The sequence below is a fragment of the Artemia franciscana genome, chromosome 5 (genome assembly GCF_032884065.1).
Source record: "Artemia franciscana chromosome 5, ASM3288406v1, whole genome shotgun sequence".
Lineage (NCBI taxonomy): Eukaryota > Metazoa > Arthropoda > Branchiopoda > Anostraca > Artemiidae > Artemia > Artemia franciscana.
Window position 1 is genome coordinate 22,296,260 of NC_088867.1, and position 13,226 is coordinate 22,309,485.

Below are 13,226 nucleotides of genomic sequence, written 5' to 3' on the forward strand. Positions count from 1 at the left end.
ATTGCCTCCTACTCGCACGGGAATTGAAAGTAAATTATATAGATCAGGTTAATATGCTGTATTCCTTTCAACTCATGATAATTCTGAGAATAGCAAGGGATTGAATTTATAATCATTAAAATCATTAAGATCGCTACATAATCACACCGTGGATGTTGTTTGATTTCCTCGGGAATCGGTTTTTTAAACTTTCTGGGCTTATTTATCTCGAATTTGAGGCTAACATTACAAAGAAGGAGGCTAAATTCCTTAGTATGCCATTCCTATCACGACTACTTCCAACTTGTTCTTTTTTTGTCCAGATCTGAATTGAATTGACATAAGATGACCACAGGCCGCCCCCAAACTTGTTCTGATTCCTTTAAGAATGTTCAATTTCTTAGAAAATCTTCAAAAAGCGGCTCTGTCGGAAGCTGAACTTCCAATTTCTGGATACATACACGCCGACGGATTTAACTCTTATACTCTCGAAAGGAGAGGAGGCGTGAAGCTTGGGTTGCCTTAATGCTCAAAATGCTCAGAGCTCGTTTTGTTAATTCCCAGTCGAATTCCATAATCATTGCTGTATATGCCCCAATGAATGAGGCTGATGATTCCATGAAAATGTATTCTATTGTTCATAAAATGATCTAATCAACTCAGTTTAATTGACCTCTATGCCAACCTTGACCTAACTGGTGGTAGAGGTTCCCGTACCGCGATACATATAAAGATACATAGACTTCACCTGACAGGACATCACGGAATCAGATTTATTTTTTCGTAGGGCTGATTCTTACTCTGCTTACCAACTAGTGAATAATAGTTTAATATTAAAACTAAAGATTGCCTCCAAGTCTGAAAGACTATGAATGCGTTTGACATTCAGAAGTTCCGTGGTAAACAAGTACAGCAAACATACTATGTTGCCCTTTCTAACAAATTTGCAAGTCAAGCAGATGATGAAACATTTATCTCAGTTGATGAGAAGTAATGCAAAGTGGGGGGTTCTGTAAGCAGAGGCGCTGAAGAGTTAATTTGTAGCACAAAAAAGAAGAGTGAACAGTGGATTAGTAAACAGTGGATTAGAGATGTCTCCAGGAAACTCATATAAGACAGGAAAGAAATTGAGATCCAGCTAGAATTTCACCCTCCATATACAGATCACTTTAAGGCCCAGGATAAACAAACCCACGAAGCACTAGAGTGGTCCGCAGGAAATGACATACCCTGCTTTTTGGAGACAAATCCAACCGAAGCTGGGACACCTGCCAGCAAAGGTGATAATAGAACAGTGTATCAAAAAACAAAGGAGGTCGTTGGTGACCTTAGAAGACATATTTGTGCTGCCGAAAGCAAAGCGGGTGAACAACTTACATGGAAAGAAGAAAATTATTAACAGATGGAGGGAACACCTTAACAAAATACTATTTTTCCTACCCCTGTTAGTCATACACAGCCTCCGCTTGGATTGACACTATTTGACCTAGATATCAATGCCAAACCCCTTTAAATGCTGGAGACCAAAATCCCAACAAAAACTAAAAATTAAAAGTTGCCAGAGGTGCCAGCCTACAGCCTGAATATTGAATTATGGTGCCACAGTAATAATGAAATCTCTACACGAAATCTTGAATCAGATGTGGGAAACTTAGTGCCCCGAGTGAAAGGAAAAAAGAAATAATCGTAGGACTTTCGAACAATTTGTTGTAACAAACTGTAAGCAAGGAGCGACTCGTCCCAATAGAAATCGAAGCTTAAAAACAATACTTCATATATATAAAGCCTATTAAGTTTACCTATTAAGTTTAAGTCTCAAAATTCGCCTGCTTTTCAAAAACATCCTCAAAAAATTCGGTGATCTTAATGAAAATCGTACCACTGGATGTTATACAATTATCCCATTTTCCGGGTTGCAGCGGTAGCTAGCAACCAAGTAAGAGACGATCACGCCCCATAGTAAAACTGAAATAGTCTACAACTCTTAAACTAGAATCAGAAAAAAAAAACGAAGTACAATATTAGAACCACCTTGTCCGAAACCCCTATATAGGAAACTTACCGTCCCTTGGCTTGAACAACAAGGGAAATATATTGGCATGAAAATCAAGAAAAGGGGCTGAGACCATGGTATTTTTCAGATACGGCATCTTTTTTCCTGCAGCTAGCTTGGCACCGGAACATCGCACAGAGTCATTTTAAAGGAAATTTCCATATCTAGTGCCTTTTTATTTAAAAAAAAAAATAGTCTTTAAAATAAAACATTTTTTTACCCAAAACTGTATTTTTCTATAGAACAGTCGACAGTTCGATGAAATATACAGTTTTTTACTGTTTTAAAAAGAAGAGTTGAGAGAAAGAGTCAAACTTTAGCGTAAAGAGTGGGGCATTGATGAGGAAGCAGCCCCTTTCATATACGAAGCAATTTCTGTTCGTTTTAAGTTTTAATGTCGCTCCTTACTTTCAGTTGAAAAAATTTGTTTTTTTTTTATTTAATTACATAAAGGATCGATTTCGTTCATCATAATCTGGGTTGCGGCGGTAGCCTGCAACTTAGCAAGAGACGATCACGCCCTATAGTAAAAAATAAAATAGTCCATAACTCCTAAAAATAGAATCAGATAAAGAACTAAGTATGCTATTAGAAACGTCTTGTCCAAAAACCCTATACAGGAAACTTACTGTACCTTGGCTTGAACAATAAGGAAATATACTGGCTTGAAAATGAAAAAAATGGCTCCAAACAGGATATTCTGCATATATGGCATTTGTTTTTCTTCTTCTTCTTTTTCTCAGATAGCGGGGCACTGGAACATCGTAGATAGCTGTTTAATAGCTCATTTTGATGGAAATTGCAATATCTAGTACCATTTGTAATTAAAAACAAATTAGATTTTAAAATCGAACCATTTCTTTACCAAAAACTCCACTTTACTATACCACTGTTGTAGCTTACGTTAACAGATTCATCGGATATCATTGGATTCATCGTGTCATCGAATATACCTGAAACCCAGTAAAGAATTTTACATAAGGGATTATTGCAATAAAAAACGAACTCTTGCCAATACTAACTTGCATAATAATAATAATAATAATTTATTTATAACCCACAAAGTACATTAAACTGTGGAGTAAACACACAAAAAAAGAAAAAACAAGACAAAAAACATAATAACATAAATAACATAGCACCATAACGACATACAACATAAATAAATTACCTCCAATCAAAAAATGGCCAAAGAGGGTAAAAAACACCGACCATTTGCCGAGTTTTAAAACATATATCTTTAGATAAATGTTTCAGTCGCGAGGGCGCATCAACGATGTCAAATTTAGAGACGACTGTATGATTCCGATACCACCGAGGCAGACGCAGCAAATACTTGCAATACTTAAAATATCCTGAGCGTATTTTCTTTGTATCCTTCTTGCGAAGGAGGAAAGCAAAACCAGAAAGATAAAAAACAGCAGGGGCACAAAAACTAGAATAAAGACGGCATAGTCGATTTCGGTTATACCGACCACGATTTGGTGAAATTTTCGCGTATCCAACCCGCATACTTTTCAGCACGCTGGACGTAATAGCGGAGCAAGTAGACGAAAGTGACGCGGAAAAAGAGAGACCCAACCATTTAATACTTGCTGAACATGGTATAGTTGAAGAACGCAAGCAAAGAGGTGATGCTGGTGGAGGACTCCCAAAACACAAAAACTCACATTTGGAGGCATTAACTGAAAGGCCTACTGTGGATAGTGCGGCTGAAAGCCGGTAGAAGTTGGTAATTAGGCTATTTTTTGTCCGGCTAAGAAGCAGAACATCATCAGCATATGCAACGTGACTAATGCCTAAATTATCATTGTAAAAAATTGACGGTTGAAGACGTTGGAGACACGAAGCTAAAACACATTTAAAAATGCTCGGGGATAACACGGCACCTTGCCTAACGCCTTTTTTAACAGGAATATACTCCCCTACCGTACCATTCCACTTCACCCTAACTGAAGAATTAGCATACCAATACTTAAGCACGGAAACAATAGAAAGGTTAACACCCGAGGCTGCTAGAGAAAACAAAGCATTTGAATGAATTACATTATCAAAAGCACTAGATATGTTAACAGTCAAACAATACAGGGGACTTTTTTGAGCAACAGCTTGTTTCATTAGCCGACCCACAATATGGTGAGCTTGAAAACAGCCCATATCTTTTCTAAAACCAAGCTGGAAGGGTGTAAAATTGCACTTGGAGTTAATGGCCGGTAGCAATACATATTCAAATAGCTTACTAACAAAACAAGACACAGTGATAGGACGATAATTAGAGCAAGCACTGGGGTCCTTACCCCTCTTGACTATGGGAGATATACAACCGGACAAAAAACTATCTGGCACAACGGACTGTGCCAAACACATCTGAAACAATAATTGCAAATGCTTCAGCAGTTCAGGACAATCATAAGCAAAAAACTTGAAGCAAAGACCATCACTATCGAGAGACTCAGACTTATTCACTTGCATAAGAGCTCGGAGTATAACACCAGATTCCACCGACAACACTTGAAATTGGTTGATACGAATTGGGAGGATTGAGTTTACAAGCTTTGTAAAATGATTTTGGAGATTAATATTAAACGAAAGCAAAATATTTTTATAATGAGAAACGAAGTCACATAGCCGAAGAGACGAATTAATTGGAGGTGAACACTTAACACTGTTTATAACACGATCCCAGGATTTCTTGTCTCAAGGACCATCCCAGGCATTTAGTCTCGCTCTACGCAGGGAATATTTGTACTCTCGTTTGGTTTTCTGTTTTATTTGATGTACTGAACCAGAAGAAGGACGATTACAGGCTATCCACATACGGAGCCAGAACTTAGCTTTTTGTTTAGCTATCTTCACTTTAGGATCAACTTTCCAAAAGGGATTGCGAGTACCCGTTCGCACGCACTCGGAGGGTACAACTGTTTTAGCGGCAGACTTTAGACAGAACACTATTTGCTGATAATACGAGTTGATATCTATCCGCGTTGAAGTTGTAGATACAGATGTTTGCAATAAGTGTAAAGGCACTTTAATAGATGATAATAACTGGGACAATGTCAATACATAAAGTGGAACATTGGTATTTTCCCAAAATAACTTTGAGAACCACTTGGGAGAGTTACGTTGCACAGAGGTCGCCATGGAGCAAGATAGTTGGCACGTGATTGGTAAATGATCGTCGTCGATTTTAGAGTCTTCCACATGAACTATTGATGAAAGTAGAGTTGAATCTGACACAATTACATGATCAAGGTTGGAAGTAAGACCACCACGATTGTGAATATAAGTAAATAGAAGATCTTTATCAGCAAGATGGAATCCTCCAGGTAGTGAATCGAGAAAGATTTCAGATCGGTCGGAATTAGATAATAAGTCAGTGTTCATGTCACCGGCGAGAACCCATTTGGTATTTTGTTTTGAAAGGTCGCTAAGTAGTGTTCGTAGGCGATTACATGCTTGTGAAAAACTAGACAATGACTGCACAGTCTTTTTATTACAGGGGAAATAAATGTTTATAAATGCGGTATCACCACATTTTATCGCTAAGATGTTAGCGTCGCTTTGCAATAATATCGGCTGAGTCTTGTGTCTGAAATAGATGGCCAGACCTCCTGATGGTCTTCCACGGGTTTTTTGGGCGGCTCTCAAGAAGGTATAATGGGTCCGAGAACGCTTTAGGCTATCAACATTCACTTTAGAGAGAAGGTGCTCCTGTAGAAACACAATATCATTTTCAAGTAGCTCACTTATCAGTAGATCCTTGTCTTTTGTACCATTAATATTAAGGGAAACAAAGCTAAACGGAGTTTGAGCATTCATTTATTAGCATTGTTGAGAGCCGATCGGAGAACTTTGCATTTCAGGCTAAAACTTACGTGTTCCATAGTGCAATTTGCACATTTTGGTGAGCCTTGGCAAGGGTTTTCCTTGGAATTCACATGAGGGCCAGAACATCTGGAACACTTGGGATGTGCTGGTGAGCTGGGACAAGCTCCAATCAGGTGATCAGTACTTTGACAGCGAAAGCATCGACGCGGAATGGATTGAAAGGGCTTAGCGCGAAAAATTTCATATCCAATACGGATTCCCGACTCCAGAACCGCATTCAGAGCGGTTTTGTCGACAAACTCGAGGTGAAAAGTACGAGAGTCGCCGATTTGACTAGCACTAATAAGTCCTTCCACTGAGGCCTCCAAATCAGCTCTTGAATAATTATGGGGTATATCCCGGACCACAGCTAAAGGCTTTTTATCAATCACTCTGGCTCCAACGTTAGGGATGGAGCTAGTAACAGCTTCAGCAAGCGAGTCGGCTGAGCGCTTATCGCGTACCATCACAACCCAGCTTTTGCTATGCGGCTTAGATTTTAGACTTATGATTCCGTCGTGACCATCCAACGTTTCGAGCTTCTTCATGCGAAGGATAGGGTCGCTGAGCTCCGGGGGTGGGTTTCTTACAACGACAGCGTAGGATGGTTTTTTCTTATTTTGAGTAGGGGCTACAAGCTTAGACTGTCCCTCTGTAACCTTGGACGCAATATCACGCAGCTGTTCAAGGCAAGAATTCACCTTGGCACTGAGGGTACTGAAGGCATCGACAGGGATCATTGGCACTTCGCTGGGACATTTGATAACAAAGTCCGGAAGCTTTATGTTCTGGGAATCGCACTTTACAAGCGAAGAAATAATGTCCGAAGCACAGTTTAAAGCAGCATTGGCTCCTACGCGCTTCGATGGGACTTCATTCGGAAAAAGATTAAAAAAAAGCAACTTACGGGTCTCACCAAGAGAAGAAGACTCGAAGAAATCGGCCAAGTACTCTTTTATCGTATCGGGCGAAACTCCTTTTGCAAGATTTTTCTGTACAAAGCACAGGATAGGATTGTAGAAAAGTTCATTTTCGCACCAATTGCCAATTCCCATTTTCTCTAGATTGACTATACGATACGAATTTACCTGACAATAAAATGGCATTTAAAAGCCTTGGAAACTAATGTATTGATTTTTTTTTCCAAACGGATAGCATTTTTATTATTATTCCTTAATTCGTGGCGCCAGGTACTTTTAAGTGTTTATTTACAACTAATATTTTGAAGCCTTACTTTCGGTTTAACTATTAATATTATTTTTTAGAATAATAACTAACTGAACATAGTCCCTCGTTCCTGTCTCTTTTAGCACACAAAATACACCCAAAAATAGCTCAATTTTGGAATCCTATCACAATGATTAACACACTTCCTGTTCAAATCATCATTATTTCATAGCCTTTTCGCCTTACTGTAAGCAGTGGCGTCGTTTGAGGGGGTAAGAGGGGAGGGGGCAGCTACGCCCCTGACTGTAAGCATGGACGTACACGTGAAATAGGCCTATATATTGTATCAAACTGTAATAGCGTTTTCTTTTTTTCTCGTGGTTTAATTCAGCTCAAGTAGTGTTGCCAATTAACGAAAATATCGGGAGGGGGTGTCTATTTTTCGAAGCTACGTTACATAATTTCTTATCGACGAGGATATCAAAAAATGGTATTTTCCAAGGAAATATTAAAAAAATGTATTTTTAGATATAGGCACCAATATGCGCAAAACTCCGGTTTATTTTTAGCACTTGTAAAGAGTGCTGATTTTTTGTATACAGTTAATCATGTTTGATAAACAATCATTAAATTATAGGAAACCTTTGTCCCCACCCATGAATTTTGAAAGCCTCCCCCCCCCTCTTGTAAAATTTCTGCTGGCACCGCAGAAAGGAGCATGTGTTTATGTTTATGAATTTATTCCCGTATAGACAGAACGATGTTTATACGAGTTTTGGCGAAAGAGATGGTTTGCTGTGTGAAGATTCTTATTCAAGCAGAATAAATTTCATTCGTTTGGAATTCAGTTTGTATTTTGAATCCAACGTGAGAAGATGGGTTCTGTCTTTTTCTTTGAATGAAAATGGATATTTGTTGCTTTCGAATTGTTTTCTATTTGGAATAAGGTATTGTTAATAAGCTTTTTTTGTTTGATTGTACTGCAAGTTTTAGAAAGGCAATTTTTACAGTTTGTGAATGGTGGAAACGTAATATTAACGTGTAACTACATAAATGCCAAATAGATATGTGGATAGTAAATTGGTAGAATGATCATTCTGGATGTTAGGACAATGCCGTAGGAGAGGGGTTGTTAATGTATTCGAAATTCCATAACTGGTATTCGGAGAAGGTGGGCACACCACCCAATTCCTCTTTTTATGTTCTTTCTTTGCAAATAAACAATGAATGAGTTTTTTCAGCCAATTTGCTTGAAAGTGCCCCCCCCCCTTCCTGATGGTCCCCTTTATAGCACAAGGAATAAATAAAAACTAAAAAAAAACTTAAACATTCAATTTTTTCGTTCCTATTATCCAGAATATTTCTGCTAATCAGGCTATGGTGTTTTCTTTTATTTCCGTTCGTTTTTTAAAGTTATTTTAAGTAATATTTTAGTAAATTATGCAGTCAGTCACACATATAAATTCCAGACTGAGAAGACAACTGGTTTAATATAGGATCTAGGCCTATCATATGACTAGATTGAAGTAATGGAAAAATAGGCCTATACTAGGCCTATTAGGATCAAATTTGACCGAAATACAAGCTGTAATGCACAAATAGCTATATTATATAGAGGAGGGGGAGAGGGTATAGTTAGGGACCTCAAAATACTTTTCCGGGATGCACTTTTTTCTCTAGACCTATTCCTGAAAGATTCAATTCCTTAACCCAACAACTTTCCAAGGTAGCAAGATGTTAATCAGCTAGAATTTTACCGGGTTATACATGGGACAATAAAGAAAAAGAGGGAGGGATTTATCTGCAGTTGAATTGATTAGTTTATCTGGAAAGAGCATAAAAAGGAATTTGAATTGGGGGGGGTGCACTTATCAAGATTTTGCCCCAGGCACAAGAGAAGTCAGAACCGCCACTACGGCAAACACATCCATTGAGTCGTCATCATCCTAGAGGTTACTTCAAAGGGTTTTTTTTTTCTTTGCAATAAGGACGGCTTTGTTGACGTCTTTGTTTAAATATCTGCTTTGTATTTTCGTTTTATTAACTGGCTGAAAATCATCCTCGTTTAGCATTGCCTTTTTCTTAATTTTTTGTTGTTCTTCGCTTTTGTCGTACAGAGTTCGGTAAATTTTTGATTAGTCTATTAATTTGCGTCATCTATCACTCATCAAGAGCTTCCATCTAATTTAGCTGTGGATGGCGAAACTGTAACAGAAACAGAAAATGTTGTAAATGCGTTGGGAACATTTTTGCAGAGCCTGGCTAAAACCAGTACATTCAGTTGAAAATCATACTAAGAGTTATAAAGATTTCTTCGGTTCGGCTTGCTCTAAGTCAATGGTGCTCGCACCGGTCCCTCCACCTGAAATTTTTTTGATCACACGAAATCTAAGACTATTAAAAAGTAGTTGTGTATCAATCATGGAACCTCGTAATTGTTTGATAGATTTGTCCATCCAAAAGGACACGGACTTCGAACCACAAAAGAAAGCTAGAATAATTCCACTGCATAAAGGAGGTTCTTGGGTTGATCCAGCTAATAGCATTCCTATTTCCATTACTTGAGTTTTTCAGAAGTTTTTGAAAAAGGTATACAATAGCAGCTATTCCTGTTTCTAGAACGGAAAGGGTTTCTTAATAAATCCTAGTTTAGGTTTAGACCAAGGCAATACGCTCGTGATGCACTAACAGCCTTGAAATTATGGATAAATAAAGCTTTGGATTTTAGCCTACTACCTGCAGTGAAGAAGTTTCTAGTATGTACCATTAATTTCTTGTAAAACTGAAGCGTCCAGGGATAAGAGGGGAAGCATGGATTGGTTCAGATCATACCTGGAGGACCGCAAGATTTATTTTGGAAAAATTCAGGAAGTGTTATACTTGTCAACTCCGATCTCAGGGTTCATCATTAGGACAGTGCTGTTTCTGATCCGTGTTAATGATCTATATCCAGTACTGAACCTGGCACACACAAATATTCTCTGCTTTAAACTTAGATGTGATGAAAATTTTCTTCAACTCGAAGAAGACAATAATGAGCTCGTAGCTTTTGTCAATGATACTAGGCTCGGTTGCTGCAAAAGAAACATTGAAAAACGGCTTTTTTTTTCAATGTGGAAACATCTTGTGTTTTGTTTTTGTCCCGGGTTGGGATTGTCCATCTGGAGATGTGTTATCCAAACAACCTGAGGTCTGATTAGTGGACCGGAAAAGTGTTTCTTAAAATACATGCGAGTTTTCTTTGATAAGAACATGTCACTCCTGCATCACCTCCAAGCAATAGAATTGGGACTAGAATTGGAAAGCAAACATTGCTTTCCTGTATAACGCTCTTATAAAGTCCCATTTACAATAGTTATGTTGACCTTGCAATTGACCTTCAATTCTCACCTGCAAAACTGAACTCGATTCACAAAAGATGTCTGATAATAATTGGAAGAAATGAAGAGTATTTGTCACTGGAATGCTTCCTTTAACTGTAATGCCTGACTTTTTTGGTTAAGTTCATAGCCGGCAAGCTAACTGATTCATTTAATACATTATTTCACCTGTCTTGGACCAGCATAATTTTCATACCCGATCCTCATCAAACTTACATATACCCAAAACCCTGACCGCACGATGAGATTTTGCTCCAAATATAATATGTGCAAACGTGTGGAATTCCGTCCCAGAAGAGCTCAGAGATAAGAGCTCCCTTGTGTCGTTTAATAAAACGGTAAACAATTATTTGTTAGATTTACAAATGAATTGTTGATTAAGGTGTGGTAAATAAATAATTTAAGAATAAACTAAACATAACAAGGTGAATTTCTAAATACTAGAGTTAGCCTATAGGAAATTTGGAATTAAAATTCGTGTGTTAATCTATTTTTTGTTGTTGAGTGGTTTACCCTTTGGGTAGGAGTAGGAAGGACCTTGGTAATTTTTTTTTTTCAAAAATGAGAGGTAAGGTTGTATCTAAAAGTAGAAGCATGCCCTACATATTGTATGCCCTAAATACTTTACATATTGTGTTTAAAATGTTATTACTGTGGTTTTTGACGTCCAGGATTGGACTGAGCATTTTGATTATGTGAGGTTCATGTTCTTATTTGTGACTAAACCCATTGAAGTTGAACCCGTGTTATGCAATTTGCTCAAAAACCAAAAAGTAGAGATTGTGAGTTTGTATTTTATCTGGATTATTTGAATTGTTTCTGCCAATCTTGTTTTACTGTTTTAAGAATTTGCTGATGCTTTTTTTCATAAACTATATGAAACGTTCATTTAGCATACAAGGCAAGATATATTTGAAGCGTCTTTTTAATAGTCTATTTCCGCAAGATTCAGCATTTCTTAAAAAAACACGAAAATTTCAATTTTTTTTTTTAAGTCACGAGTTCTCTGGAAGCAGGAAAAAAAATAGAGTAAAAGAACAGCAGCTAAAAAGCAGAAAACTAAAAATGGTTGGAACTAAAAATATAACACCTAGTGGATAAAGATCCGGACGAAAACCCTTTCAGTATGTAATGTTAATGTCATTTTCACAAACGTGTCAGATACGTCTGGCTCCTACCTGCTCAATCTATTTCTCCCCTTAATCGCCCACTATTATTTTAGCACAAGTTGTGGTAATTTTTAATTATTCAGAACACACTCAAGTTCTTGATCTGAACGTGAGACCTGAGAAAATCAGTTTCATTAAACCTGTCTGTGAGTAAAATATTGTCTCCTAACCTAGGTATAATGAAGAAACTTTGGCACTTTTTCCCTAAATACGTCCTACACCTCCTTTGTTTTCCCCTTGTCCATCCATATATTCTATATTGTAGTAGCGTTTGGCTTCTCTTGGTTCGGCTTCCGCTGGTACATTTGCTTCCGTTTTCCGGCCCCTACGAGTTCTTCAAAATACTGCTGTTCGTTCGTTGGGTGGCCTACAACACCGGAAGTCAGTCGGGACGTCTACGAGCGAAAAAGAATACTACCAGCTTCTGGACTACGAATCTTAAACACATTTTTGTTTATTTTTAGGCTACATCATGGTACAAATCTTTCATGTTTCGAAGTTTAGTTATTTGATATCCACGATCCACAATTATAACACTCGATCTTCTGGAGAGATTAGTATTCCATTGATTCTTTCGACCCGGTTGACGTTTTCTATGCTTCCTGGGGGGGGGATTAGAAGTTCAATCATCTAGATCAGACTTCTAAAAATAATACTGATATTTCTTCTTTTTTTTTAAAAGAGAAATAAAAGAAATGCTTTTTACTAAGTTAGAATTTTAGTTATTTTTTGCTTGTTTTTTCTCTTTTTTTTGGAGGGGGAGGGGGGGTTAAATAAGTAATTGAGTACCATATTGTGGGCTCTCGGGGTAAGATTTATCAGTATTTTTGTTTTGTTTTAAGGTTTGTGATGCCAAAACAAATATATATATATATATATACTAGCTGTTGGGGTGGCGCTTCGCGCCACCCCAACACCTAGTTGGTGGGGGCGCTTCGCGCCCCCCCCAAGCCCCCCCGCGCGCGTAAGTCGTTACGCGCCATAATAGTTACGCGCCATTGTAGTTGTGTCCCTATGTCCCACCTGTGAATATAGATAGATATATATATATATGGTTTTAACTACGTAAAACTTGCGAATATACAACATTCTTTGCTGTCCCATTGTCTTTGCATATAAATAGATTGTCAGGTTTACCGACTCTTGAACATGCAACATATAATGGTCCATGGGAAAACAATCTGTATTCAGATCTATACCTCATGATTCTAATGATTGCCCTTGAGCTTTGTTGATGGTGATTGCTAATCGACCATTCCCTGTCCCGGTGTCCCGGTCGTCATTTACATCCCCCTGTTTCCTCCGGTGTCCCCGTTGTAGTTGTGTCCCTGTGTCCCGGTCGTCATTTATATTCCCTCTGTCCCGGTCGTCATTTGTATCCCGGTGTACCGGTCTGTATATACATTCGTTTTTTAGTTTTGTTTTTCTCCTTTATTTTTTTCCTTTTTTTTTCTTTTTTAGTTTATTTAGATTTTTAGATTTTTTAGTTTTTTTATTAGTTTTTAGTTTTTTTTTCTTTTTAGTTTTTTTGTAGTTTTTACCTTCTTTTTAGTTTTGTTAATTTTTTTTTTTACTTATGTCCTGGTCGTCATTTATACTCCCTATGTCCCG

General features: G+C 37.8%; 1 protein-coding gene across 1 annotated transcript in view; it reads left to right on the top strand.

The window, feature by feature from the left end:
• Positions 1 to 7,884: 7,884 nt before the first annotated feature.
• LOC136027117 (uncharacterized) overlaps positions 7,885 to 13,226 on the top strand; it is a 206,140-nt gene continuing 200,798 nt past the window's right edge. The window contains exon 1 of the mRNA XM_065704071.1: positions 7,885 to 8,013. The gene's annotated coding sequence lies outside the window, so the exon portion shown is untranslated. The remainder of the gene's footprint in view (positions 8,014 to 13,226) is intronic.